General features: G+C 38.5%; 1 pseudogene; it reads right to left on the bottom strand.

Moving 5' to 3' along the window:
* Window positions 1-17174: 17174 nt before the first annotated feature.
* On the bottom strand, window positions 17175-22257 carry LOC110207121 (olfactory receptor 10N1-like; annotated as a pseudogene).
* Window positions 22258-27882: the final 5625 nt, after the last annotated feature.

Below are 27882 nucleotides of genomic sequence, written 5' to 3' on the forward strand. Positions count from 1 at the left end.
AAGTAGGGCCAGTGTACGTAACTGGCAACCCTCAATGCTTCTCCTTATCAGACCAAATTACCCAAATTAGACAATGCAGAACTGACTTCCCTACTCACTGCAGTGATTCTTTCCCAAACTTCAGTAGCACCAGTGCTTGGAGGGTGGAGTGGAAGGAGAATTTATAATTGGTCTTGATTTCTCCTTGGAATCTCATCTCTGGATACATCACAAACTCAAGAAATCTCTTGAGTTGGGGGAACAATTAGACCTTGGGTGTTCTGAGATGTTAGAAAAGAGACAACTCTCTGGTGGAGGAGAGTGTCATGATATTTTTCTGGTAAAGCAGCTTCCAGAGTGTCACAGGTTCACAAATCCTTCTCTAAGTTTATTACTTTCCCTACCCACACCCCCCAAATTGTTATCAATTATAAATACAATGTGAAAAATTCAAAGGGCTCCAAGTGAGAACAGAAGTGAACCTGAGAAAAGAGTGACCTCTGACTCAATTTGGGAATTCCAGATCTGTGTGATAGTTGTAAATCATGGGACTTAACCATGGGACTTTCTCACTTAATGAATATTCATTTTGTCAATAATATCTTCTTCTCCAATAGCATTGTAGATCCACAGTGCAATTATTTAGGTAATGCCAAAGGTGGGAATGAACTTTTATTTCTTCTGGTTAAGTAAAGTCTTTATGTAAGAGCTGTCTTCCCATGGCAAATCCAACATAAAGAATGTATTATTATACTTTCAGTAAACAGAATAGTGCTTCTGAATTGTCATAATTTGTGGCCCCTATACCACCACTTTTAAGTTTTCTGGACACTGAACTCTGATTCCCACACAGGAATTCGGGAAAGCTGGAGTACTTACTCCTCTTCAATCTTTAATCCTAATCTTCCTTCCCAAAAGTTATGAGGCCCTGGACCTTTCTCTCCCTCTGCTCACCTCCCTGACTGATTCCATCAAATAGTCATTCATACTACTTCAATGAACTAGGAGTCACAAATTAATATACTTTTGTTACTGTAGAGAATCATCAGACTTTACCATTTGTATTGCTAATCCCTTTCATCTACTCTTTCTGATCTCCTTACCCTAGCACCCATGTCTTAACATTCAAGATTTTATAAAGCTTTAATAACAGGTGCTGGTAGGCCCTGAAGGAGGAGATTGGGAAGAATCTTTTCCCACCCAGATGCTACCAAGATCTTCCCTTCCCCCCAAACCTCTCTGTCATCTCTCCTCTTCCCAATTGATCTTCAAAAGTTTGTTATTCCTATTGCTTCATTATTCCCTGTGGATGGGAGTTTAGAATGCATACTTCTCTCTAACCTTTAGACTTATTCTCCCTTCCCCCTTCCGAAGACTGTGGGACCGTGGAGCCTCTACTTTTCTCCAAATGGTCACTCATAAAGCTTAGATGAGTTAGAAGTTACCAACAACAATCCTTCTGGCAATGTGGAAGAACACTGGACCTTGGATATACCCTCAAAACCACTAGATATTTCAAACTTCCCTGCTGATGCACCCAAAGTACCCATGGGTTTTATGATCTACAGCTGACCCTTACCATATATGTCTTCTCTTCTAATTAAAATGGGAGCTCCTAGGACACAGAGAAAATTTCAGGTTTCTATTTCTAACTCCAGGATATGACACAGTTCTTGCCACATAGTAAATGCCTAATAAATGTTTTTTCACTCACTCACACACTCATTTGGTATATAGAGACTGCAATATTAAATACTGCTCTCTAAACTTGTGTAAAACTTATAATTGCCAAATATGATACCTTTTTCTTAATTCTCATCCTTGACTTCTCTACAAGTTTTGACATTGTTGATGACTGCCTTCTCCTGGATACTCTCTTCTCTCTATTGTTAAATTACTTTTTCTTATCCTAGATGTCTGACTATTTGTCAGTCTCCTTTGTAACATTTATATCCAAGTTATACTTACTAACAACAGTGTTCCTGAAGGCCTTGACCTGGCCCCTTTTTTTCTCCATGGATGACATTTCACCAGTTGTTCTCATTAGCTAATGACAGAGTATGGCAGAGCCCTAAAACACAACCCAGCTCCTGAACCTTCCCACATGACCCCACCTAGATACTCAATAATCCTTTCAACTGTCCTTCCATTTTGGCCCCACTAAGCCCATCCTTCAATACACTGTTACCTCTGATCCAGCCCAGCCCTTCATCTTCTGATACCTCCAGACCACCCCAGGCTGCTTCCCACCCTTAATCTCATCTAGACCCCTTCTCCATAACTTCCAGGTCACTCCAGGCTATTTACAACTCCTTGATCCCATCCAAATCTTTCCCCATAAAAAAGGTCAGTCTTGTCCCTACCAAATGTGCAGATTCTAAAAATCTCCGCCGCTTCTATTGGTGACACAATAAACTTTGTTTTGGACTGAAAGGAGTCTTGAATGGTCGGATTCTTTCAAGTCAAACCCACATCCTTTGCCCTGTCATTTCAGGGTTCTTAGCACCCTAGACCACAACACAGACACTCTTTTTGCTTTTGTATTCTCAGTGCTTATCAGGTAAATGGCATACATTAAGAATTTTATAAATATTTCTTGACGAAAATTATGAGAATAAATGTGTTCTGGTATTTTTGAAGCTTTTCTAAATCCTTAAGTATACTTACAAATACCAAATGTTTCTGTAACCATTGGAAACAAAAGGTCTATCTGGTTGAAAAAGGCAATTAGTAGAACAATGAATAAAGTGCTAGGCCTGAAGTCAGGAAGACTCATCTTCCTGAGTTAAAATCTGGCCTCAGACACTTAGGAGCTATGTGACCCTGGACAAGTCAATTAATCCTTTTTGCCTCAATTTCATCATCTGTAAAATGAGCTGGAGAAAGAACTGGAAAATCACTTCATGACCTGAATGGGGTCACAAAGAGTTAGACATGACTGAAATGACTCAACAACAACAATATCTAGTTGAAAACCTACTTGATTTCATAATTGCAAACAGTGGGAAAATAAGTCATTCAACAGAAATGAGCATTGCATTAAACTTTGCTATACCTTATCTAGTTGGCAGAAAGAGAAGGGCAGAGAGACAGAGTAAGATAGGACCTTAAATGCCAACTGAAGGAGTTTTGGTCAATAGTTAGTAATACAAAGTTTTAGAAATGACTAATACGTATTTGTCATAAATTAAGAAGTCCAGCTAGTACGAGGTCCCTCTTGGTTCTAAGTCAGTAATGGTTCTAGTCAGTAGTGATTATGGGGGTTTTATGGTCTTAAAGTTCCTATCTGTGTCACAAAATGTTAAAGGAATATGATTGCTAACAGATTTGCCAAATTGATCTTCTGTCATTTCAGGGAGTTCAGGTGAAAAGCATCATCCAGCACAGAAAGAGCTTTAACAAACTTTAATCCTATTCACTAGAGAAAGAAGAAAACAGCTACTAGTAGGAATAGTCTTAGTGTGCTGCCTCCGTGACAAAGCGCAGGGTCTGGGGAACTACATTTTACATGAAGACTAAAAAACCTTTGGATTTGAGTATATCTACACACATATATATGTATATGTATATGTATATATGTGTATACATACATATGTATGTGTGTATACATATGTATACATATATGTATACATATATAGAGAGACAGACAGACAGACAGAAAGAGACAGAGACAGAGCATCTCTTATATCTCTGGGGATTTCCCTGTTATCTAAAGGGGTCACAAGTGGGAAAAGGTTAAGAAGCTCTGATCTAGTGGACCAATGAAGGTATTTTCTAAATTACCTAATGGAAAGGTTACAGTGCAGAACAGAGAAATGAGAATGAAGAATAGAGAAGTAGGACTATTAATCCCAATGTTACCATTCTGGCAAGATACTGAAAATGAGGGCCTGGGACTGTATCAATCAAGCTGTGTTTCACTGGCTCACATCTTTCTAAAATACAGGTCTGGCTACATGACTGATGATTCAATATATTCTAGTGTGTCTCTATTACCCTCCAGAGTCAAAGATGGAATCCTCTGACTTTTTTTTTCAGCCAAAGACAAGGTTTATTAAAGATCAGTCATATTAGGCAGACTCTTAAGGAATCTAAGCATTTGTGTCACTAATGCAAGTGGGCCAGATTTTAAGAGTCTGAGCCCTTGGCTAGACACTTAAAGAATCTGAGCCTCTGGCTAGATTTTAAGAATCTGAGCCCCTTAATAGAGACAAGATGGACCTTATATACAGAAAGACTGTGGGAGGGATCTAAGAGTGGCCAAGTAGTTTGAGGTGACTGTAGGAGGAGTCTAAGGAGGATCTGGATGGGAGTGGCCAGTAAACTGGATCTGGATTACATGGCCAAGGAAGAATGGAGTCTAGCTAGGATTAAGGGTGGGAAGTGACCAGGGGCAATCAGGAGGTAACAGAACAGAATGGAGAGATTGGACATAGCCACAATGAAAGGCCAGTTAATAGGATTATAGACTCCTTGGCCAGATGGGAAAGTCCAGGATTTTTCCTTTTTGGGGTCCAGATCCCAAAGACATGGTCTTTTCCTTTTAGGGGTTCAGATCCCATCCCCATCATCCCCCCTCAAACAAATGGGACCCAAATTCTTTTGAGGTGAAGGGCGAAGGTCTTGGCTTCTGAAACTGCTTCCTGCTGGCAAGGGGTGTAGAGCTGTCCCTGCCCTGAGGGTGTCCCAAAGAAGAGGTTGACTGGAGCCTAGCATAGGCTGCATCCAGAGGATGATGGGGGGGACATTGGCTGGTACCCGCTATTTGATACCAACTGTAGGTGAATGGCCCTCAGTGTGGAAGACAGAAATCTGACAGAAAAGAGTGCAGGGCTCGGATATAGGGAGAAGCAAAAGTGTAAGGGCCCCATTAAAATCATTTACATTTGACCTGCAGGATTATCTGATCTTGTTACTTTTTCAAAAGTTTAAATAACACTTTTGCAAGTAGAAGTTTTTCACCCCTGGGTTCAATAATTACACAAATGAATTTGCCAAGAGATTTACTTTCACTTCAATTATCATTGAAATTCTTCTCCCCAAACCAAACTGAAGATGTTTCTGATTTAATTTCAGTTGTTTGGGGGTGTTGAATGATTACACATTCAAGTCAAAAAGCTTTTTGGCAAGTTTACACATTAAAACAATAATCAACAATAGTCAAATTGTTTTAGTTGTAACCAGATTATGAAAAGTTGCTTGACATAACTGATACAAAAAGTTCACCAATTTGAAATTTGAAACAAACCTTTACCAATCAGGTGACTTCAGTTTTGTTAAATGCATTTCAAAATTACTTTGCACATAAAATCAACATCTCATCATTAAAAGTTAAAACTAAACTTTAAAAGAGTGTGCTGGGGCCTGTAGGTGATGAAGTGGATCTAGCACTGACCTTGGAGTTGGGAAGACCTGAGTTCAAATCCAGCCTCAGATACTTGACATTTAGTAGCTGTGTGACCCTGGGCACATCACTTAACCCCACTGACTAGGAAAAAACAAACAAAAAAAAAAGAGAGAGTGTGCTTACCCAAGTTCTGAGGCTAGTTTCTTTATCTTGATCCATCCCCCTTCCTTCTCTCCCCACAGCTGCTGGGAGTTGAAGGGGGTAAGCAGAATGTGCAAACCTGGGTGATGCTTCCAGGCAAAGGTTGCCCAAGGCCATTTGCTAGTAAGGTCCATGCTATACCTGCTGCCCCTCCCCCCTCCTTCCTTTCACGAGGTGGAGGAGGTCGAATTTGAAGGTGAGTGGGGGAGGGTGAAATTCTCTTCTCCTATGAGAGGGGTTAACAAAGATACCCTCTTGACTTAAGGGGAGTGGGAGAAGGGAGTTACCAGAGTTGTAGGGAGGTGTTTCAAAACTCCTTAATGATTGATCACAAAACCTCCAGAATCTCCTGAGATGTTTTTAGCTGTTCTAACTTTTTCCTGTAACCTCCAGGAAGGAGGATTCAGGGGTGTAGAGGGAAAGGAGTAAGTAAGGCTCAGGGAACCAAAAAGCACCTGCAGTTTTTCCAATTCCCTAGCACTGAGAGAATTGACAGAATTGGGCATATGGTTCTGGATAGGGTGTCCATCCTTATTCTCTATGCTATGGAAGGTGTACCTAGGTCCATGGCCTTGAACTGAACCAGTGGACTGAGAGCCTGAGAATGTCAGGCCAAGTGGGAGACAGTCTCATAGCTGCCTACCAGAAAAGCGCCTCTGAGTCTTCCTTGGTGCTTGGAGAGTGACCCCAGCTGCAGGGCAAGAAAGAAGGGGGAGAGGCTTACATATCTTCCAGTCTTAGCTAGAGAAGAATTTGAGATTAGGCAGTGTTTCCTGGTGAGGGAACCATAAGTTGAGGTCTAGAGGTTTAGGGGTACTGGGACCCCAAAATCATGACAAGTGGGTCTTGCCCAATTAATTCAGCCCAAGTCTTCTTTCAGCCAAAGACAATGTTTATTAAAGATCAGTCATATTGGGCAGACACTTAAGAAATATAAGGATTTGTATTGCCAGTGCAAGTGGGCCAGATTTTAACAATCTTAGCCCTTGGCTAGACTCTTAAAGAATCTGAGCCCTTCACTAGATTTAAAGAATCTGAGCCCTCTGTTTGACTTTCAAATCCTTTCATAATCTGCCTCCTTTCTACTCTCCCATTCTTACGGTTTATTCCCCTCACTTGCTCTGCCATCCTGTGACACTGGCTTCCTTGTATAGGCCTCATCACCTCACAACTAAATTATTTCAATAGCTTCAGGTGGGTCTGTCTGCCTCAAGTCTCTGCCCACTCCAATCCATCCTCCAATGAGCCACTAAAGTGCTTTTCCTAAAGTGCAGGTCCAAGCATGTCCCCCTCCCCCACTCCATAAACTCCAGTGGCTTCTCGTTGCATTTCAGATCAAATACAAATGCTCTACCATCCAGAGCCCTATATAACCTAGCCCCTTGCTGTCTTTCCAGTCTTATACCTTACTACTTGACACATCCTCTTTGTTCCAGTGACACTGGCTTCCTGGCTGTTCCACAAACAAAATACTCCATCTCTTGGCTCTAGGCATTCTCTCTGGCTTGGAATTATACATGCCTAGAATGCTCCCCCATCTCCACTCCTTCTACTGACCTCTTTGACTTCCTTTAAGCCCCAACTATTATCCCACCTTCTGTAGGAAGCTTCCTCAACAGCTTTTGATTCCAATGACTTTCTTCTGTTAATTATTTCCTCCTTATCCTGTATAAAGCTTACTTTGTATGTATTTGTTTGCTTGTTGTCTCCCCCGTTAGATTGTAAACTCCTTGAGGGCAAGGACTATCTTTTGCCTCTTGTTTTGTTTTCTTTTTTTTTATACTCAGTACTTAGCACAGTGACTGACATATAGTAGTAGCTTAATAAATATTTATTGATTGATTGCCATTCCTCACACGTGACATTCCATTTCCTATCTAGAGATGTTTTCACAGACTACTCCTATGCTGGCAATTCTCTTCCTCCTTATTCCATTTCCTGACGCCTCCACTTTCCTTCAAGTCTCAGCTAAAGTGCCTCCTTCTAAAAGAAACTTCCCCCAATCTTTCTGAATTTTGACACATTCCCTCTGAGATTACTCCCAATGTATCAAGTACATATCTTGCTTATACATAGTTGTTTGCGTGTTCTTCCCCACCACCACCACTTCCCCTTTTAAACAGTGAGCTCTTTGAAACCATGGACTATCTTTTATCTTTCTTTATATCTCCAGTGCTTACCACAGTGGCTGACACATAGTTGACACTTAATAAATGTTTGTTGACTGATTGACACTGTCAACGATTTTTAAATAAATCTGGAGAGAGGCAATACAGGATTGCAGAAAGAAAAATGTTCATCTGATTTTTTTTTAATGATAAGAATGGAGCCAGCCAACTTACTCCAGTGAACATGACTTTGATTCTTGGTTTAGCATCTGAGACATCATTCCCCAGAAAATCTGCCCCAAATCAGGGTGATTTTATGTCCATTCAGTCCACAGTTTAAAAATCCTCACCAATGTATGTACTTTCACTATACATCAAGGGGAATAAATTCACTCAAAGAAATGGCATTTAATGAAATAGCGTAAGAAAATAGCAATACCCAATACCACCCACTTGGCTTCTTCACCTTCAGGAGTATAACATTTGAAAAAGGTTATTTTCCTCTCCCTGTATCCCCTTTGGGAGAATTTAATGGCACCTTAGAATGGAAGTATGTTGCAAGATGCATGCATTTGCTCAGGTGGCCTGAGAAAGGAGTTTCTGACCTTGGGCTTCCCAGCATTCTTCTTTTTTGTTACTATCTGTGAGCACAGGTCAGAGAAAAGAGGTCTGATCATGTACTTCCCTAGACCAAGAAATGACAAAAGCAGAGACAATGATTGAAATCTTGAAAAAACATATGTGGAAGTAGATATGTACTTTCCTACTTGGCCTAAAATGAAATATCTCGGACCACATCACCTTTGTGTTTTCCCTCAAAAGTAGTTTCAATTTCAAATTTCAAGTTGGAACCACCTATAGCGGGGATTTCCTTAGCAACATAACATTTAGAGAAAGAAAAAGAATGTCCACGTGATCTCTGCAATGGAAAAGTAGAACTATGACATTTAATGGGTGGGAGGAAGAAAGGAAAGAGCATAACCTTACCATTAATTACTACCAACAGCCCTCCTTTCCTCCCCACACAATTACTGTGAGTTATTTGGATAATATAGGTCCCATGGAAAGGCAGTTTTTTTATACAGCAGCTGCACAGCATGTTTAGAAAATTGGGGAGACTAAACCACAGAGGGCAATGAATCTGGGAGGTACTGTGTAGGAACTTGTCAGAAAGCTAAGAGTTCATCGCAGTGGTAAAGTATTGTTTTGCTGGAAATCATGAGTTCAGATTTTTCTGAGGATTTGTCATTAGTGTGTTATATATTTTCTATATCTGTTTGTGGATTCCTATGAGTCCTTTGCATTTTCTAAAGGTTGAAATAAATTTGTTAACTACTATATGCATTTTTGACTTTGAATACTTATATGGGACTTGAGAAGCCTATGACCATAGTTGTGGAAATTTGGACAAAAATTATACCAAAACTTTATTTGAGAAATTTTTCCAGAGTAAAATCTGAGTAGAAATGTTGTAGTCTGAGAGGTTGAGACCTCTCAAAGACTGGAGTATAGGACAGGGTGGTCTGGAATGAATTCACAGACTCAAGCATTCTTTAAGTCAAGGTGGCAAAGATTTCTTGTTATGCTATACAGCAGGAGAGGATTCTCAAGGAACTTGCAATGGTGGGCAGAGCTCCTTAGGGAATTTGCAACCTAACAGGAATGATGTTAAAGCTTATATAGGCAAAGTAGTGGATTATGTGAAAGTATACTAATTGGGTGGTAACATACAACCTTAGGCACCAGCATCATTTTTTACTGGAAACCTCAGGGAAGGGGGTGTCCTAAGAGGTATGTTTTTGGTCTGTTATATCTGAAACAAGATAGCTTTGGAAGTTGACATCTATAGCTTTACCTCTGGATTACATATGGTAACTGTGGGAATCAGTACTTCATAGTTCTGCTGGTACAAGATAGTACTATTCATGCAAGGGAAATTCTACAGAGGTCAGCTTGTTCTTGTAACAGGGAGAGATAATTTGCCTCACTGGGCCCACTCATGTGTTATTGCCAGCAATAGGGTCTTTGGGCTGGGGAGAAAACTATCAGGGATAGTGCCTTTAGGCTAGGGAGAAGTATGATCTCAGAATTGAGGTCCAAGTACAGGCACTCAAGTACCCCATCAGAAACAATGGCCAAAGAGAGATGATCCATTTGGGATCCATCTGCAAGATTGGGTCCAGTGCATGTGAGACCACAATCTTGAGAGCCCATTCCTCTTGGGAGGAAAGGCATTCAGTGAGCCATGAGCTATACATTTCCCATTATCATACCTTTGCACAGGCTGTTCCCCATATTTGAATTTCTATACCCCCTACTTCTTAGAAATATGTAGGTTCTTACTAGATAGGATTCATATCAGATTTATATATACTCATTCTCAGTATACAGGGGCTTATGTAGCTTTCTTCAATGCTTCACAGAAGTGTCACTTCCTACATAAGTCCCATATTGATTTTCCCAGTAGTTAGTGCCATTTAAACCCTGATTTTAATTTTTATTTACTTTGTTCGACACGTATTTTTTTTCTCATCTGTTTATACATTGTTTCCCTTCTCTAGAATGTACGTTTCTTGAGGGAAAGTTTTTGTTTCTTCAGGACCTAATATAATACCTGGCAAATAGTATACTCTTTTTTTCCCCTTGGTGATGTAATTGGGGTTAAGTGACTTGCCCACAGTCACACAGTTAGTAAGTGACAAATATCTGAGACTGCATTTGAACTCAGGTCATCCTGATTCCAGGACCAGCGCTCTATTCACTGTGCCACTTAGCTGCCCCAAAATAATAGATTCTTAATAAATGTTTTTAGAATAAATAAGGTATTTAAACTATCAGTGTGAAAAGCAGATATGTATTAAGTAGCATGCTTTGAAAATACATATGTATGCAACAAATGTGGTCAGCACATATGCATGGGAAGGGAATAACAAAAAAACACACATGACCAGACATGCATGTGGAGAAACCATATGTAAGAGACCCAAAATAAAGAATGAGATATACTTTTTTTGATACAACAAATATAGTAAATTCTTTTGCTCCACTATGCATATTTGTCAAAAAGGGTTTTAGCTTTCTTTTCTTCTTTCTTTCAAGGTTAGGTGTGATTGAGAGGGAGAAAAAGTTTGAGTTTTGTAACAAATAAAAGAGCAGTGAGTTGTAAATACACACACACACACAGGCTTAATATAAGAAGAAACTTCCTTACAAAAAGGCTATCCAAAATTAGCTTGAGAGTTACTGAATTCCTCCTCATTGATGGTTGTCAAGAAAAAGAAGTATGAGCACTTATTAAAGATGCTGTAGAAATTTTTTCAGGTATATATTGGAGTAGATGGCCACTGAGGTCCTTTTGAACTATGAAATTCTATAATTGCATGATTATTTGAAGGTCTAAGGGTAGAGCATAATTGATTGGCTGAAGGCCATCTTTACTCCAGGTAGTAAATCTAGGGCAAAGAGGTCCTCAGTCAAAAGTGATGTCCAAGAAGTTAACAGGTTATAGGGATAAAAATAAAATAGAATAAAAAAAGAAAAACCAGAGCAACATTCCCTGGAGAGGTTCATTGCAGTGATAACAGATATAAAAATTCAATAATTCAAGTCTTCATAAATTTATTAAAAATTGCCGACCATGTACAAGACCTACAGCTAAGCGTGGGGTTTCCTTCCAAGTAAAAAATGAAATAATGTCTACTGTGAAAGAACTTACATTCTTGGGAGGATAAGAAACGAATACAAAGGGAAAGATCTTGTTATGACAGCCACCCAAGGAATCTGAGCTTTCTTTCTTTTTTTTATTAATTTATTTTAAACTTAAATATTAAAATTTAAATACACAATAAGAAAAGAAGAAGAAATGTATTATAGACTAAATACTAAAACTTAAGTAAAAAATAAGGAAAGAAAAAATAACATTGCCATGTGCACAGCAGAAATAAGAGAAGATTCAAAATATACAGCAAAAAAATTTCCATTTCTGTGGGAAAATTGGAACACTAATACATTGTTGGTGGAGTTGTGAAATGATCCAACCATTTTGGAGAACAATTTGGAACTATGGCCAAAGGGCTACAAAAATGTGCATACCCTTTGATCCAGCAATAGCACAACTAAGGCTGTATCCCAAAGAGATCAAACAAATGGGAAAAGGACCCACATGTACAAAAATATTCATAGCAGCTCTTTTTGTGGTGGCAAAGAATTGGAAATTGAGAGGATACCCATCAATTGGGGAATGGCTAAGCAAGATGTGGTATATGAAATGTAATGGAATACTATTGTGCTATAAGAAATGATGAACAGGCTGACTTCAGAAAAACCTGGAAAGACTTATATGGTCTGATGCTGAGTGAAGTGAGCAGATCCATTAGGACTTTGTACACAATAACAGCCACGTTATGCAATGACTACGATTGTTAAACTGAACCCTTCTCAGTATTACGAGGACATCTCCAGAGGCCTCGGGATGGAAAATGCTGTCCACATCCAAAGAAAGAACTATGGAAGTCGAATCACTATTACTTATTTTTACCTTCTGTTGAGTTTTGTTTCATCTTTCTGATGGTTCTTCCTATTGGTTTTAATTTTTACTTACAACTTCACTAATGTGAAAGTATGTTTAATGGGTATGTAAATGTAAAGCCTATATCAGATTATGGGCCATCTTGGGGGGGGGTGAGGGGAGGAAGGGGGAGAAAAATTTTCAACTCAAAAGCATATGGAAGTGATTGTTGATAAATCAAAATAAATTAATAAAATTTAAAAAATAAATAAAATGATTGAACAATGGGAAAAAATTTCCATTTCAAGAAAGTATAATGAATGCTTCACATTGTGTTCAGAGCTGTCCATCTTTTCATTACTTCCTTGTGAGTTTTCTTTTGTTCTCTGCTGTGCACTTTTTACTTTGTTCTTTTTCCCCCTTCCCTTCCCCTCCCCCAAGGTTACAATTAAGCACACACACACACACACACACACACACACACACACACACACACGTGTGTATACATACACACGCATAAATATATACACAAAAAACATATACATACACATATACACACAAGTGTATATACATATATATCACATATATATATACACTTACATATGCTTAGCTATCTATAGTTGTACTAATACATAGGCATATACATTCATATGCATCTATGTAAGACCATACTGTACTTATTTGTTCTGTTTCTCTGAGGATGGATAACATCTTCCTTCATAAGTCCAAGTCTTTCCATATTTTTTAAAGTCCACCAACTCATCATTTCCTACACCATGGCAAAATACCAACCTTATAGTGTTTAGTTATTTTAAATAGTCTGAAACAATATTGATTAATATGGCTGACATATAGTGCAGTTGCTCTCTTTTTTCCTTTTGATTAAATCTATTTTAGCTTTAACTTTGTCCGGGATCATGATTACTACCTGCTTTTTTTCCCTAATAAATTCTACTCCTGATCTTTATTTTATGTTTGTATGTATCTCTTATTTCCTATCCCTCCTGATTCCTCTGCTTTACTTCTACTTGCTACCTTGCCCCCCATTACTTAAGTTACTCCTCCTTCAAAGATCCCTCCCTTATCCTCTTCACCTTTTCCCCTTATCCTCTTGTTTGTATCTGAATTTAGAAGACTTTTATAGCCTTCCAAATATATATGGTATTCCCTCTTTATCCCATTCCCATTAATCTAGACACCCTTCTATACCCCTCCCTTGTCCTTTTCCTCACCTTCTTCTTTATAAATTTAGAAGACTTTTATTCCCTTCTCAATGTATATATTCTTCTCTCTTTAACCCAGGTCTGATGAGTAGGGTTCCCTCTAATAATACCTCCCTTATCTCCCCTCCACTTCCCCTCAGCCTTTTCTTTCTTCCTGAATTTAAAAGGCTTTTGCACCTTTATATATACATGTATGTGTGTAAATATATATATATATATATATATATATATATATATATATAGTATGTGTGTATGTATATATGTATTGTTCTCTCTTTAACCCATAGCTGATGAGGATTCCAGAACTACCAGCCCTCCTCCCCCATCTAATTCCTCTATATTATTTCTCTTTCTTGTACCTCATTTGTATAAGATAATGACTGTTTTACCTTTTCCTAAATGTTTTTTTTACTTTTTAGAATCACATAATACTCAGATGTGCCTTAATCTTTCCTTCAAACTATCCAATTACTAATAACAAGCTTAGACATATGTTTTACATTTCCTCATATAAAAAGTAAACAGTCTGCCCTTATTGAATCCCTCATAATTAGTCTTTCATGTGTACCTTATATTTCTCCTGGATCTTGTATGTCAAATTTTCTATTAAGTTCAGGGGTTTTTTTTGCAACAAAATCCTGAAAGCCTGGCAATTCATTGAATGTCTTTTTTTTTCCATTCAAGATTATGCTTAACTTTTCTTGGTATGACAGATGGGGTGACTGAGTAGCTGATCAGAGGGGGATTTTAGGAATCTCTTTGCTGGTGCTGAAGCAAGATTCCCTTACTTTACCTGGGCTTGGATCTGGGTCTCAGTACTGCATGGCAGTCCTGGGGCAAGGAGGAGCACTGGTGTTGTGGAGCTGGTAGTGGTGGTAAAAAGAGAATCTTCCTCAAGATTACAAGACAGAAAAGAGTGCTTGTGGTCACTCACAGACCAAAGCACAGGCCAGGAAAGGAGCAAACCTTAGATCATGCCACCTTGGAAGAACTGAAAATTTACAGGTCCCTAGGAATGTCTCTGAAAATAGCTGCACAAAACTCCTGAAGTTTGGGACAGTACACCCTCCACCCCTACCTTAACAAATGATTTAAAACTCAAATAATTGGCTGGGAACATGAGCAAACTGTGCAAAAAAGGGCAGACCATAGAACCTTTCAGTGGTGACGAAGAAGATCACAACATACAACCAAAAAAAGATAACAAAGTCAAAGCTCCTACATCCAAAGCCTCCAAGAAAAATATGAATTGGTCCCAGACCATAGAACTCAAAAAGTATTTTGAAAATCAAATAAGGGGAAAAATTGGGAAGAGAAATGAGGGTGATGCAAGAAAATCATGGAAAATAAGTCAACAGCTTGCTAAAGGAAACCCCCCAAAAATGCTGAAGAAAATACTGTAAAAATAGACTAAATGAAATGGCAAAAGAGGTCTGAAAAGCCAATGAGGAGAAGAATGCCTTAAAAAGCAGAAGTGGCCAAACGGAAAAGGAGTTCCAAAAGCTCACTGAGAAAAATAATTCCTTAAAAATTAAAATGGAGAAAATGCAAGCTAATGACTTTATGAGAAATCAAGAAATTATAAAACAAAACCAAAAGAATGAAAAAAATAGAAGACAATGTGAAATACCTCATTGGAAAAACAACTGACTTAGAAAATAGATCGAGGAGAGATCATTTAAAAAGTATTGGACTACTTGAAAGTAATTATCAAAAAAAAGGGCCTAGACATTATCTTTCAAGAAATTATCAAGGAAAACTGCCCTGATATTCTAGAACCAGAGGGTAAAACAGAAATTGAAAGAATCCACTGATCACCTTCTGAAAGAGATCCCCCCAAAACTCCTAGGAATGTTATAGCCAAATTCCAGAGTTCCCAAGTCTAGGAGAAAATATTGCAAGCAGCCAGAAAGAAACAATTCAAGTAATGTGGAAACACAATCAGGATAACACAAGATTTAGCAGCTTCTACATTAAGGTATCAGAGGGCTTGGAATATGATATTTTGGAGGTCAAAGGATCTAGGATTAAAACCAAGAATCACCTACTCAGCAAAACTGAGTGTAATCAATGAGGGGGAAAAATTGATATTCAATGACATAAAGGAATTTCATGCATTCTTGAGAAACCAGAGCTGAATAGAAAATTTTACTTTCAAATACAAGACTCATGAAAAGCATGAAAAGGTAAACAGGAAAGAGAAATCAAAAGAAATTTATTAAAGTTGAACTGTTTACATTCCTACGGAAAGATGATATTTGTAACTCATGAGACCTTCCTTGTTATTAGAGTAGTTGGAGGGAATATGTATATAGACAGACAGCACAGGGTGAGTTGAATATGAAGGGATGATATCTAAAAAAGAAAATTAAAGGGAATTTTAAAAATTAAGGGAAGAGAGAAATGTACTGGGAGAAGGAGAAAGAGAGAGGTAGAATGGGGTAACTTATCTCACATAAAAGAGGCAAGAAAAAACTTTTACAGTAGAGGGGAAGAGGGGGGAGGTAAGAAGGAACAAGTGAATTTTACTCACATTAAATTTGGCTTAAGGAAGGAATAACATACACACCCAACTGGGTATGGAAATCTATCTTACCCTACATGAAAGTAGGGGGGAAGGGGATAAGAGAGGGAGAGATGATAGAAGGGAGGGTAGATTGGGGAAGCGGGTATTCAGAAGCAAACCCTTTTGAGGAGGGACAAGGCAAAAGAGAGAATAGAATAAATGGGGACTGGGATAAGGTGGAGGGAAATATAGTTAGTCTTTCACAACATAACTATTATGGAAGTGTTTTGCATGACTACACATGCATGGCCTATGTCAAATTGCTTGCTTCCTCAATGAGGGTGGGTGGAGGGAGGAGAGGAGAGAATTTGGAACTCAAAGTTTTAGTAAAGAATGTTAGAAATTGTTTCTGCATGCAACTGGGAAATAAGATACACAGGTGAAGGGGTATAGAAATCTATCTTACCCTACAGGAAAATAGAAGGGAAAGGGCATAAGAGGGAGTGGGGGAAATAGAATGTATTGGATGAAGGGGGAATCAGAATTCATGCCATCATGGGGTGGGGGGAAGGGAGGGACGGGGAGAAAATTTGGAACTCAAAATCTTGTGGAAGTGAATGTTGAAAACTAAAAATAAATAAATAAATTGGGGTGGGGTAAGGTAATGCTGCCAAAAAAAAAAAAGGCTCCTTGGACCTAAGCACTCTTGTGTTGACTCTCACCCCTCCAATGGCCAGGTGAAAAGGAAAACTACAATACTGCTCAGTCATCCCTTAATGGCCCATAGTCAGAATATGTCCTTTTTTCAGTTATAGTAGATGACCTAGCTTGGAGTCAGAAGACATGGGTTTCAGTCCTATGGTTTAAGAAAAATACAGAATATGTAATCTTGCAGAACTAACAACCTCTCTACCACAAGCAACTTGCTAAGAATACGTTGCACTTTAAGTTGCTGATCTACATTGTTGGAGGGCATTCCCATATAGGAAGTTCCTCACCCCAATGAAATAACAGAATTAAACTGTCCTTTTTTTACCTCAAAGAAATATCCATATTTCAATGAGGGAATATTTTCCTCAAGATAATTATTACTAGGTTTTTGTTTTGTTTTGTTTTTTGGCTAGGCAATGGGGTTGACTTGCCCAGAGTCACACAGCTAGTGAGTATCCACTGTGCCCCCAGCTGCCCTCAAGATGGCTATTTCTATGGCATTACAGTCATTGCTGTCTTAGTCACAGAGTCTTCCTAAAATCCAAAAGGAAAGTGAATCCAAATGAGAGGGTTCTTCAAGAGAAAAATGAACTCATGCTACTACTATTTCTCCTGTGGGTCTCATTTCTGGCATATACCATTCAGAAATCAGAAAATGATGACAGAGAGAGAGCAGAGACATGCCTGGCATTTCATTAGTGGAGGACAGTATAGGAATGTGACCAACAGGTTGCATAATAAGATGGCTAAAGGGATTGAACAAGGAGACTGAGGCCTCCTTATTTAAACCTCTGCAAGTTAGTCCTGCCCCACACAAAACTCTTCCCAAGGTTCTTTTTACTTCCTTGTCCCTCAGGGAAGAGATTTAGTAGTTCAGCTAGGTGACACAATGTTATTCAAAATTTCAACCATATCACCAAGCAAAGAGTTGGGTGTGGACTGAAAATAGACGATGTTAATTAGTCCATTGGCACACATAACTGCAGTGAAGTGGGCACTGCAGGTAGAGAAAGTTTTGCTCCTGTCTTCAGCTGAATGGATTCTCAAAATGGCTGTTCTAATGCAGGTATAGGAGACAAGAACAGTGAAAAATAATGTTAAAGTTAGAAGGACAACATTAATGAAACCCACCCTCTGGATCAGTGAGTTGTTAGCACAGGCCAAAGGTAGGACAATAGGAATGTCGTGTAAGTAACAGTCTACTTCATTAGGGCCGCAGTAAGGAGACGGAAAGTGAGTGATGTCAGTATAGTGGCATGGATACAATCCATCAATGAGGTACATGTGGCTAGGACATGTCTGGGGTTCATAATGACTGATGGCAACAAAATGGTCATAGGACATCACAGAATATAGAATGCCCTCAGTGTACCCAAAAAATTATAGAAGAGTCGGGAGGCACATCCCTTATGAGAGATGGCTTGGCTATTTCTAGAGAGAAAGATCAGCAACTTGGGGGAGCTCACTGAAGGAAAAAAATATGTCAAAAGTAGATAAGAATCCCAAGAAAAAATACATGGGTGTGGGAAGGTGAGAGGAGAAGATGATGGCCAAGAGGATGAGCAAGTTCCCCAGCAAAGTCAAGAGGTAGATGAATAAGAAGATGACAAAGAGACAACCTCCAGCTTCTCTGTGTGTGGGATTCCCAGAAGAATAAACTCAATCACCTGTGTGTGGTTTTTATCTTCATAAGAGAGTTGGCCCTAGGGAAACACAGAACAGTAAAGATAGTTATTCAAGGTATGAATTTTTACCAATTCCTACGTCATGTAGAAAAATACTGACTTTACATATTACTTTAAAGTTTGCAAAGCACTCTGCATACAGTATCTCATCTGAACCTCATGACAGTAGTGTAAACTGTGTTCTTATTGTTATTTAGTCATTTCAGTGGTGTCTGACTCTTGGGGACTCCATTTGGGCTTTTCTTGGCAAAGATACTGGAGTAGTATGACACTTCCTCCTCTGACTTATTTTACAGATGAGAAAACCAAGGTAAAGAAGGTTAAGTGACTTGCCCAGGGCCACAAAGCTAGTAAGTATCTGAGGCTATATTTGAAGTAAGGTCTTCCTGACTGCAGGCCCAGTGTTCTATCCACTGTGCCACCTAGCTAAAGTAGGTGTTGCAGGTTTTATTAACTTCCATTTTTCAGATAAGGACACCGAGGCTCAAAAATGTTAAGTAATCATTGCATGGTCACAGAGTTAATAAGGGCCAGAGGCTGATTTGGTCCCAGTTCTTTCTAATTGTAAGTCTAATAGTCTATCCACTACATCATTCTATTTCTCCAGGAACAGCAAATCCTTTGTCACAGAAAAGGCTGAGCTAAATGTTTCACAGAATATTGTCCAGACTTTTCAGCCTTTATTCTTTGTGCCTGTATGTTCAGGTAAAAACTGCTGAATCCTCTGGGTCCAAGGGGTTCAGTCACCCATCCTCAGGCTCATAAATTTGTTGTATTTTACCTGCTGTTCTGAATTGTCTAATAGGAAAATAATCCCTAATCATTTTACAGCCCCATTCCACTTTACTTTCACTCTGAAAAGCAAATAGATGGCCAAAAATTTAGTGAATTCTGGGGTCAAGGGTATACTTATTTGGCTGAGATTTAGGTTATCTTTCTTCCTTTTCTCTAGTTTCTTGTGAGGGAAAGATTGGGGTTTTTCTATCCATACCTCCTTCTGTTTTAGGTGCCATGAGGCAGGACTAGTATTTTTTGTAGCTGGAGTTCCTGAGTGCTATCCTGAGCAGGCAAAATCACTCAGATTAGACAATTGACCTTCCCTATCCATTGCAATGATTCTTTCCTTGATATCAAGAACCCCAGGACTCACACAAGAATGAAAGTAGCATTAAAACTTCTTAATTTCTCTTTGGGTTTTCATAAAATGAGGGAATCTGTTGAGCATGGGGAACAATTAGACCTTGGGTATTTTGAGATTTTAGAAAAGAGGCAACACCTTGGTAGAGATCATACACACACACTCACACACATATATACATATATATACATATACATACATATATATGTGTGTGTGTATGTGTGTGTGTGTTTCCTGGCAAAGCATTATTAGAGTCTCACAGGTTCACAAAATCCTTCTGTGCGTTAGTTTTGCCACTCCGGCCTCAACATTGTTATAAACTACTGATACAATGTGAGAAAAATCAAAAGCCTTTGATATCTTCAAGTTAAAACATGACAACAGGAAAAGAAAGTGACCTCAGACTTAGTTGGGGAACTCCAGATGCCTGTTTCCTTTATAAACCACAAGACCTTCGCATTAAAATAAGATCTACTATATTAATAATAATGCTTCTCTTGCAACAGCTTTGCAAGACACCAAGTGCAAATGTTCCAGTAATTCCTAAGGTAGGCCTGAGTTTGGTTTTCTTCAGGGCAAATTTTAACTCCATAAGGAACGCATTATTATACTTTCAATCAAAGGAATAGATATAATGAAATCTCACTTTGTAGTTTCCGTACTTACACCTTCCCAAAATGAATAATACTTCTTTGCCTCCCCTACAATATCCCTATAACCTTAACGTGGAAAATTAACTAGCTGTTTCATTGTATAGGGATATAGCTGTGAAGAACAAAAATTGTGGTAACAAATACAATAAGTGATTTTAAAAGGCTTCCTGAATTCTTAAATATAATTAAGTGTGTCGAGTGATTTTATTACTCCTGAGGACAAGCATCTTTCTGTTGGAACACTAATCTAATTTCATAATGGCAATGAAAACAAGACACAATAGAACTGTGTATTTGCTAAGTAATTCTGAGTCATTTATTCTGGTAAAAATCTAAAAGAAGCCCTTAACTGCCAGGAAAAGGAGTGTATCTTTATTTAACAGGCTACAGGCTTCCACTAAAGGAATTTAAATGCTTTGTCATTAAGGTACACAATTCAGATATTATCAAACCCTCATAATTCTGAGTTATGAAGCCAATGATGTTAACTAGGATTTTGCAGACTTAACTTTTCCAGTTTTGGTCACTGAGAGTTAAGGAGATATGATTTCTGAGCTACTATTCTTTGAAAGACTGTAGAGATTCTTCAGTAGATAAATGGTATAGGGATATTCACAGGATTCTCAAAAGCAAGCTATCAATAACCAAATTAAAAATTGCTCCATAATACTAATAATAAGAGAAATACAAATGAAAAGAATTCCCAGGTTCCACCCAATATATCACATTGACCAAAAAAGAAAGGAAAATGAAAATTGCTGAAAGCAATGTGGGAGAATAAGTAATGTATTGTTGGTAAAGCTGTGAATTAGTCCAACCCCTCTAGAAAGTCATTTGGCTCTCTATCCCAAATTCTCTAAATTGAGAATAATCTTTGATCCAAAATATCACTACTAGGCAATTATTCCCAAAAGATTAAAGATAGAGGGAAAGGATCCATATATATGAAAATATTTATTTCAGCCTTTTTTGTTATAGTAAAGAACTGGAAAAAAATTACACACTCACCAATTGGGGAATAGTGAAGAAGCTGTGATATTTGAATGTAATAGAATATTATCACATTATAAGAAATAATGAAAGATGAATTTAGATAGATCTGGGAAGGCTTGTATGAACTGGTACAGAGGGAATCAAGCATAACCAGGAGAACAATTTATACAATAACTACATTTTAAAGGGAAAAAATGAATGGCATAAAAATTTTGGTTAGCTTGCCATAGCTTTAAAAGGTTTATGATTAAAAATGCCTCTTGCATCTTGGCAGAGACTGATGGACCATTACTGGAAAATGAGACACACATTCCAGACATGATCAATGTGTGAATTTGTTTTGCTTGATTATAATTGCTTATTATAAATAAGGGTAGCATTTTGTTTATTGTTGTTGTTATTTTATTGGCGGAGAATTGTGGGAAAGCACCAGAGGGCAATAGAAATGGCAATACAAAATGGCAATACAAAAAAAAGGACAAGTGCACAAATAAATTTTTTAAAAATACATAGAAGACAGCAGAAGGAAGTTCAGAATGGGACATAGACAAACAAGGCAGCATTGCTTCTGCAATGATAAATTTAATACATACTTTTTAAAAACTGCATTTCATACATGTAGAATTTCATATTCTTTATTCACTCCCTTCTCTCACAGCCCCTACTCCACAGCTTCCTTGCCAATATTCTTGGTGCCTGCATACACATTCCTCCCTGCTCCCTTCTTCCCATAGAGGGTTTGGGCTGGACTCTAATAGGAAATGATGGGGTGCTTGGGTACTTATGTTTGGGTGCTTGTGCTTGGACCCCAATTTCTCCCTAGCCTCAGAAACACTATCCCTGACAGTTTCTCCCCAGCCCAAGGACACTGTGCCTAGCAATTACTCATGAGTGGGCCCGACCCAGACCTTTATCTCTCTCCTTGGTGCAGTTACAAACAGCATCTGAAGGAATTATTAGTTTGAACTGGCTTTGCACTGGGTCATAAAGACATTCTGACCCACTGGACTATCTATAATACCACCCTACCTCATTATCTACATCCTGGGCTCCTCATTAACTGTATTCTAGACTCAAGACATATGTATACTCCCTACATCTATCTTGTCAAACAAGACATTGATTGGTGGCAGACTGGACAACTCTCAGTTACCCCTGAACACTAGTTAACTTAGTGACATAGCAGGCCTAAAACCACACCTCCATGTGGCCCCCCCCTTGTGGGCCTTTCCCAGTGAACTCTGGGTAAAACGCTTGTGCAGTAGGTACAAGAAGTGCATGTTCTTTTAAGAACTGACCACTCCTTAACACTCCCTGATCCCACCCTGAATCACCTGGTTAGCATATTTGGCACATGCTTTATTGTATTTTATCCTATATAAACTTTAACTGTACCACTCTAAGGTTGCAGGAATCCTTAAGAATCCTTGCCCACTGAAAAGCATAACAATAAACTTTGCCACCTTGACTTAAACAATGCTTAAGTCTGTGAATTCATTCTAGACGACCCATCGTGTACGTCAATCTTTGAAGGGTCACAACCTCTCAACCTCTCATACTGCAACAGAACCAAGGCATGAACTTAATCCCCTTCTCCTCTCCTGAGACTTAAGTGGTACAAAACATTGAGGGGTTTGTGTCTCCCATTGCTAAGGGGAATGTATTTGTGTGTTTGTGATTATATCTTTTGAAGTAAATTATCCCTTTGTAAAAGATTCAGAGTTACATTAAAAAAGAAAGATTATGGAGAATTAGAGATGTATCACAAGACTGGAGAAGCACAAATGTTGATCCGGTATTCAGGAAAGGGAAGAGAATGGAGTCCACAAACTAGAATACAATGAACTAGACTTTGATTCCTAGTTTGGCATATGAGGCACTCCTTTCTTATCTTCTGGCCCTCCAGAAAAGCTACCTCAGAGGCAAGATATTTTGTGGGTCTACATGGACCCAAACTATATACTTCACAAGTTCTTACTGAGGTATTTACTTTCACTAGTCAAAGGACATAGTAAATTCAGAGCAAAAACATATAATGAAAAATAAGACAAAAAGTAGTAATAGGACATTACCCCTAAGTCTATACCTTTTAAACTTTCCTTTTACATTATTTTTAGAGTCCCAAAGGACCAAGGGACAGACTTTTCTCCTCTCCATATTGAACAAGCAGGGAGTGACAATTTGTGGAAAACACACATGGCCAGGTGCAGGTGTTTCCCCAGGTGGCCTGCAAAAGAGTTCTTCAGCATCAACTTCCCAGTCTTCTTCAATGATGCTAAGCTATGCCTTTCTGGTTACCTTCCTGAACACAGGTCAGAGAGTAGCAACCTGATAGTTAACTTTTCCACCACAAGAGAAGCTTTCATCACTTCTTCCCTGGACTTTCCATGGCTCCAAAACTAGTGTCCCTACATCTGGTCTTTCCTGTTCCAATCTGTCTGACACTACTTGGTTAATTTTCCTAATGCAATGTACTGCTCTAATCATGTTGCCCATCCCTGTTCCCCTCCATCACAAAACCTCTATGCTTGTTGCATATTGAAAAAAAGGCCACATTCCTTACCTTGCCCACCTTACCCACCTCCCTCTACCCCCATCTTCACGTTATACCTTGATCAGAGAACCATAGTATCATACAATGTAGAACTGGCAGGAAATGGAGATATTATCTAAACCAACTCACTTATTCTACGAATGAGGAAACTGAGACCAATAAAGATTAAGTGACTTGCTGAGGTCATATGTAGAAGTCATATGTAGCAGTGCCAGAATGTGACCTAAGTTTCTCTGACTCCAAGTCATTTAACTATTTTCCCCTTTAACATAACAAATGAGCAGAAGTTGGAATACAAATTATGCCAACGAGGTCTATTAAGGCTAGTTACTGATATAATGACAAAGTGATAGGAAGCATCATAAGGATGGAGCACTAAGCTGAGGGAAATGGATTTTGGGGCCTCAGGGGATTGTTGGTTAGGGGAAATTTGTTTGTACTCTTAGACTTAGAGATCTTCTCTCCCATCATACTGGGAGTTCCTTAAGTGTAAGTCCCTCCCCCCATTTTTTTTTTTTACTATCCATTATGATAGAGACCTGGATCCAAGCAGAACTGAATGAATTGCTTTATCTGAGTAGTTCAAAGCTGCTGCTGGAACCTTTTTGTAGCCACATCAATAAACTGGAACTGGTGGAATGGAGGAGAAGGGATGAACTCAGAGAGGTTGAGAGGTACAGTGAAAACAGCACCTTTTCAACCTTTTATTACACTGTTCTTTCCTTCATTGTTTCTTCCATTCTTGTCATATTGGATCAGCCACCATTCCCCAAACACATCTGTTGACATTTGCTTATACTATTCATTAACATAGACCATTCTTTACTTATTGAAGTCCTACCTACTCTTCAAAGCCCAGGCCTACTTGTGGCCCCAAGTGAAATATAAAGGTCAGTGGGGGAAGGGTGATGAATCGGCATTCAGGATTAGCTTTCTTTAGTGTTAATTCATCAGATCACTTGGTTGAGCTTCTTGTTCTTTTATCTTGTGTCTAGTCTTCTCATTAGTCACATGACTTAGAAATCCTTTTGCACCAGAGGTTTTTAACATTTTTGTGCTATGGACCCTTTTGGCCATCTGATGAAGCCAATGGGTCCCTTCTTAGAATGTTTGTAAGTATATAAAATAAAATACATAGGATTAAAAAGGAAACCAATTATATTGAAATGTAGATATCAAAATATATATATTTTTAAAAATAACAAGTTCATGGATGCCAGGTTAAAAACTCATACTTACACTGACTTTTAAATGTAATTGATTACTCTTTAAACATAGGTGGACACTAACTTTTCAATTCAATAATTGTTGAGGTGTAGAGGTTTAGGGATACTGGAACCCCAAAATCACAACATGCGGGTACTGCCCAAAGAATTCGACCCAAATCTTTTTTCAGCCAGAGACAAAGTTTATTAGGGATAAACCATACAGGCCAGACTCTTAAGGAATCTGAACATTAGTGTTACCCATAAAGATGAGCAGTCATGAAGAAGTCTCAGCATTTAAATGAGGGCCAAGGTGGATCTTATATACACTCAAATAATTTTGGGTGTTCAGAGGAGAGGCTGGGAGAAAGATCTTGAAGCTGGGGTAAGTTTAGGGAGAATTCCAATGGGAATGTCTGGGAGGTTGAATAGACAATGGGAATAAAAAATGAAGGGAACTGGAAGGAAGAGGTTTGAATGGGGTCTGGATAAGATCAAAGGTGGAGATATGCTAGGGTCAAAGATTAAGCTTCATTAAATTTTCAAAGGGAGATAGGGAGAGTTGATAAAAAAAAAAACCATTGAGTAGAGTATGCCTCAGGTAACTGTTTGAGACCAGAGTGAGGTCAAAGAAAGTTTAAGAGTTTTCTGGGGCCCTTAGACAAATAGGACCCAAATTCTTTTTGAGGCAAGGGACAAAAGTCTTGGGTTGGGCCCATACCCCATCATAATGACAATTTGTCCCCCAGAGTATGAGCCAAGCAAGTTATGCTGGTATATACCAGTACTAGCTGCCAAAATAATAATCTAGGCTTCTAAGGAAACTGGGACTGGTAGATTGCTTGACCTTGAGAATTCTGAACTATAACAGGACTAAAGCCGATCAAGTGTCCTCACTGAGTTTGACTACTATGTGATGAGCCCCCTGAGAGTGGGTTGAACAAACCTAGATTGGAAAAATGAAGCAGGTCAAAGCTTCCATGTTAATCAACAGTAGGATTGGGCCTATGAGCAGCCACTTGACCTCCAGCCTTGGTAAGATAGGGAGACTCAATTTCCTTCCTTTTCTTTACAAAACAAGTATAAGTCTTGTGAGAGAATGTATTTCTGATAGAGAACTAGTCTAGCTAAGTTCAAAGAGATCATCATTAGGCTGGTTAAGAGTGATCAATTTTTGAAAACCAATTCAAATTGTAGAGAAATTCTGCTTACATTGATGGAGAGAATTCCAATGCCAACAAATCCATAGATCCTAGAAACATTGAAGTTTGACAGTATTCTTAATATATGAAGATTATATTAACTCATTGTCAATGCATTTTCTTTGACCATGTTGTAGTGTTATTGGATGTGGAACTCACTGAGGTGAGTCACTTCTCTGTAGACTATGGTTTCTTCCCTTCCAACTCAAATAATCTTTGAGTTACTCTTTCACTCAGGTTGATTGATTTATATTAATCCCCCTCCTTACTCTTATGTAGTATCCCTTGTGACCCATGGTGTATTTTAGTTATACAGGTATCCAGAGTTTAGGGGGCAAGTTGTACTACCTATTGGACATCTCATAAGTACTTTGAATTCAATGTATCTAAAACAGAATTCATTATCTTCTCTCCCCTGGCCAAACCTGCCCATCTTCATTCCAAAGTCCCTTTTTTCTGTTGAGGCCACCACTATCTTTCCCATCACCCAAGCTGGAAATCTTAGAGTTATCCTCGGTTTTTTACTAGCCTTCACTCATATATCCAATCAACTGCTGCATCTTGTTTATTGTACCTCCATGGCATCTCTTGCAGCTGTTCCCTTCTTTTAACTAATATAATAACCACACTAGTTTAGGTGTCACATTTTGCATGGACTATTGCACCAGACTCCTATTTTTTTTTTGCTTTCCAGTCTTTCTCCTCTCTAATCTATCATTCACTCAGTTGCGAAAATAATCTTCCTAAAGTCCTAAGCATCTACCTGCAAGTATTGTTGTGAGGATAATCAGTCAAATGAGATATTTGTTTAAAAAAATAAAGTGCTTAACCCAGTGTCTGTGCAGTAGGAGCTGCATAAATGCTTGTTGCCCACTGTATCCTGGGCCATCACTGGTCATCCTGACTTATGCTTTGCCACTGAACTCAGGTGACTCTGGAGAGGGAGTGAGGTTGATGACTGCATAGCTCTGTCTCACTTAAATCCAATTCACTTACAAGCCAAGACATTACCCTTGTGATGTCATCGGTCCTCTTCAAGAACAAAGGATGAACAACAATGATGGCAGTTGTAACAGAACAAAGCTAATTGACCATCACTTCATAAGCATCAGATTCTAATCAATTGTATGATAAAGAAAGCAGACAAATTTAGACAATCAGTCCTGTTTTTGATAATATATACCAAATGAACCCTATGAAATGAGAAATGACAAATAGGTCGTTCTCCAAGTCCCACTGTAAAAATTGTGAATGACCAAATATCTACGATAAGTCGGTAATTTGGTAAACATATTGACATTCCACATCAATTTTTCAGGAGAATAGAGCTTGAAGAGAAGTACATTTTAGCTCAATGGACTCCTTGAAGCTGTTCTGCTTTGGGGAGATGTGGATTTGGGAACATTTGTGGGTAAGAGACCCTCTGGGTCCAAATTCCTGGCTTATTTCCACCTTTTTCTGTCAGTGCAGTAATGATGCTTAGTCTGAGAACTATGGAAAGAGAAAGGAATTAGCTCCACACATCTTCCAACTACTCTGCTTGCCAACTCATTGTCCCAATGCTTAGAATTAGATGATTAGGACTAATTTTTGCTTTATCCCTACATGTGCACAAATGCATACACACACAGAACTAGACAAATATTATGTGTGTGTGTGTGTGTGTATAATATATGTATGTATACATATGTATATGTGTATATACATGTATAGGATAAAAGTAAAAAACAGATATATGTCCTTAGGAAGGAAGAATAAGTAAAAAAAGAGCTCTTAAATAAAAGTTTTTGTTTTTCATCATAATAATTTGTTTAAATAAGATGGCATTAATGCTCTATGATGTTAATTATAATCTTTGAACTATAAGTCT

This window comes from Phascolarctos cinereus, unplaced genomic scaffold (assembly GCF_003287225.1).
Source record: "Phascolarctos cinereus isolate Bilbo 61053 unplaced genomic scaffold, phaCin_HiC Scaffold_726;HRSCAF=1367, whole genome shotgun sequence".
NCBI classification, from domain to species: domain Eukaryota; kingdom Metazoa; phylum Chordata; class Mammalia; order Diprotodontia; family Phascolarctidae; genus Phascolarctos; species Phascolarctos cinereus.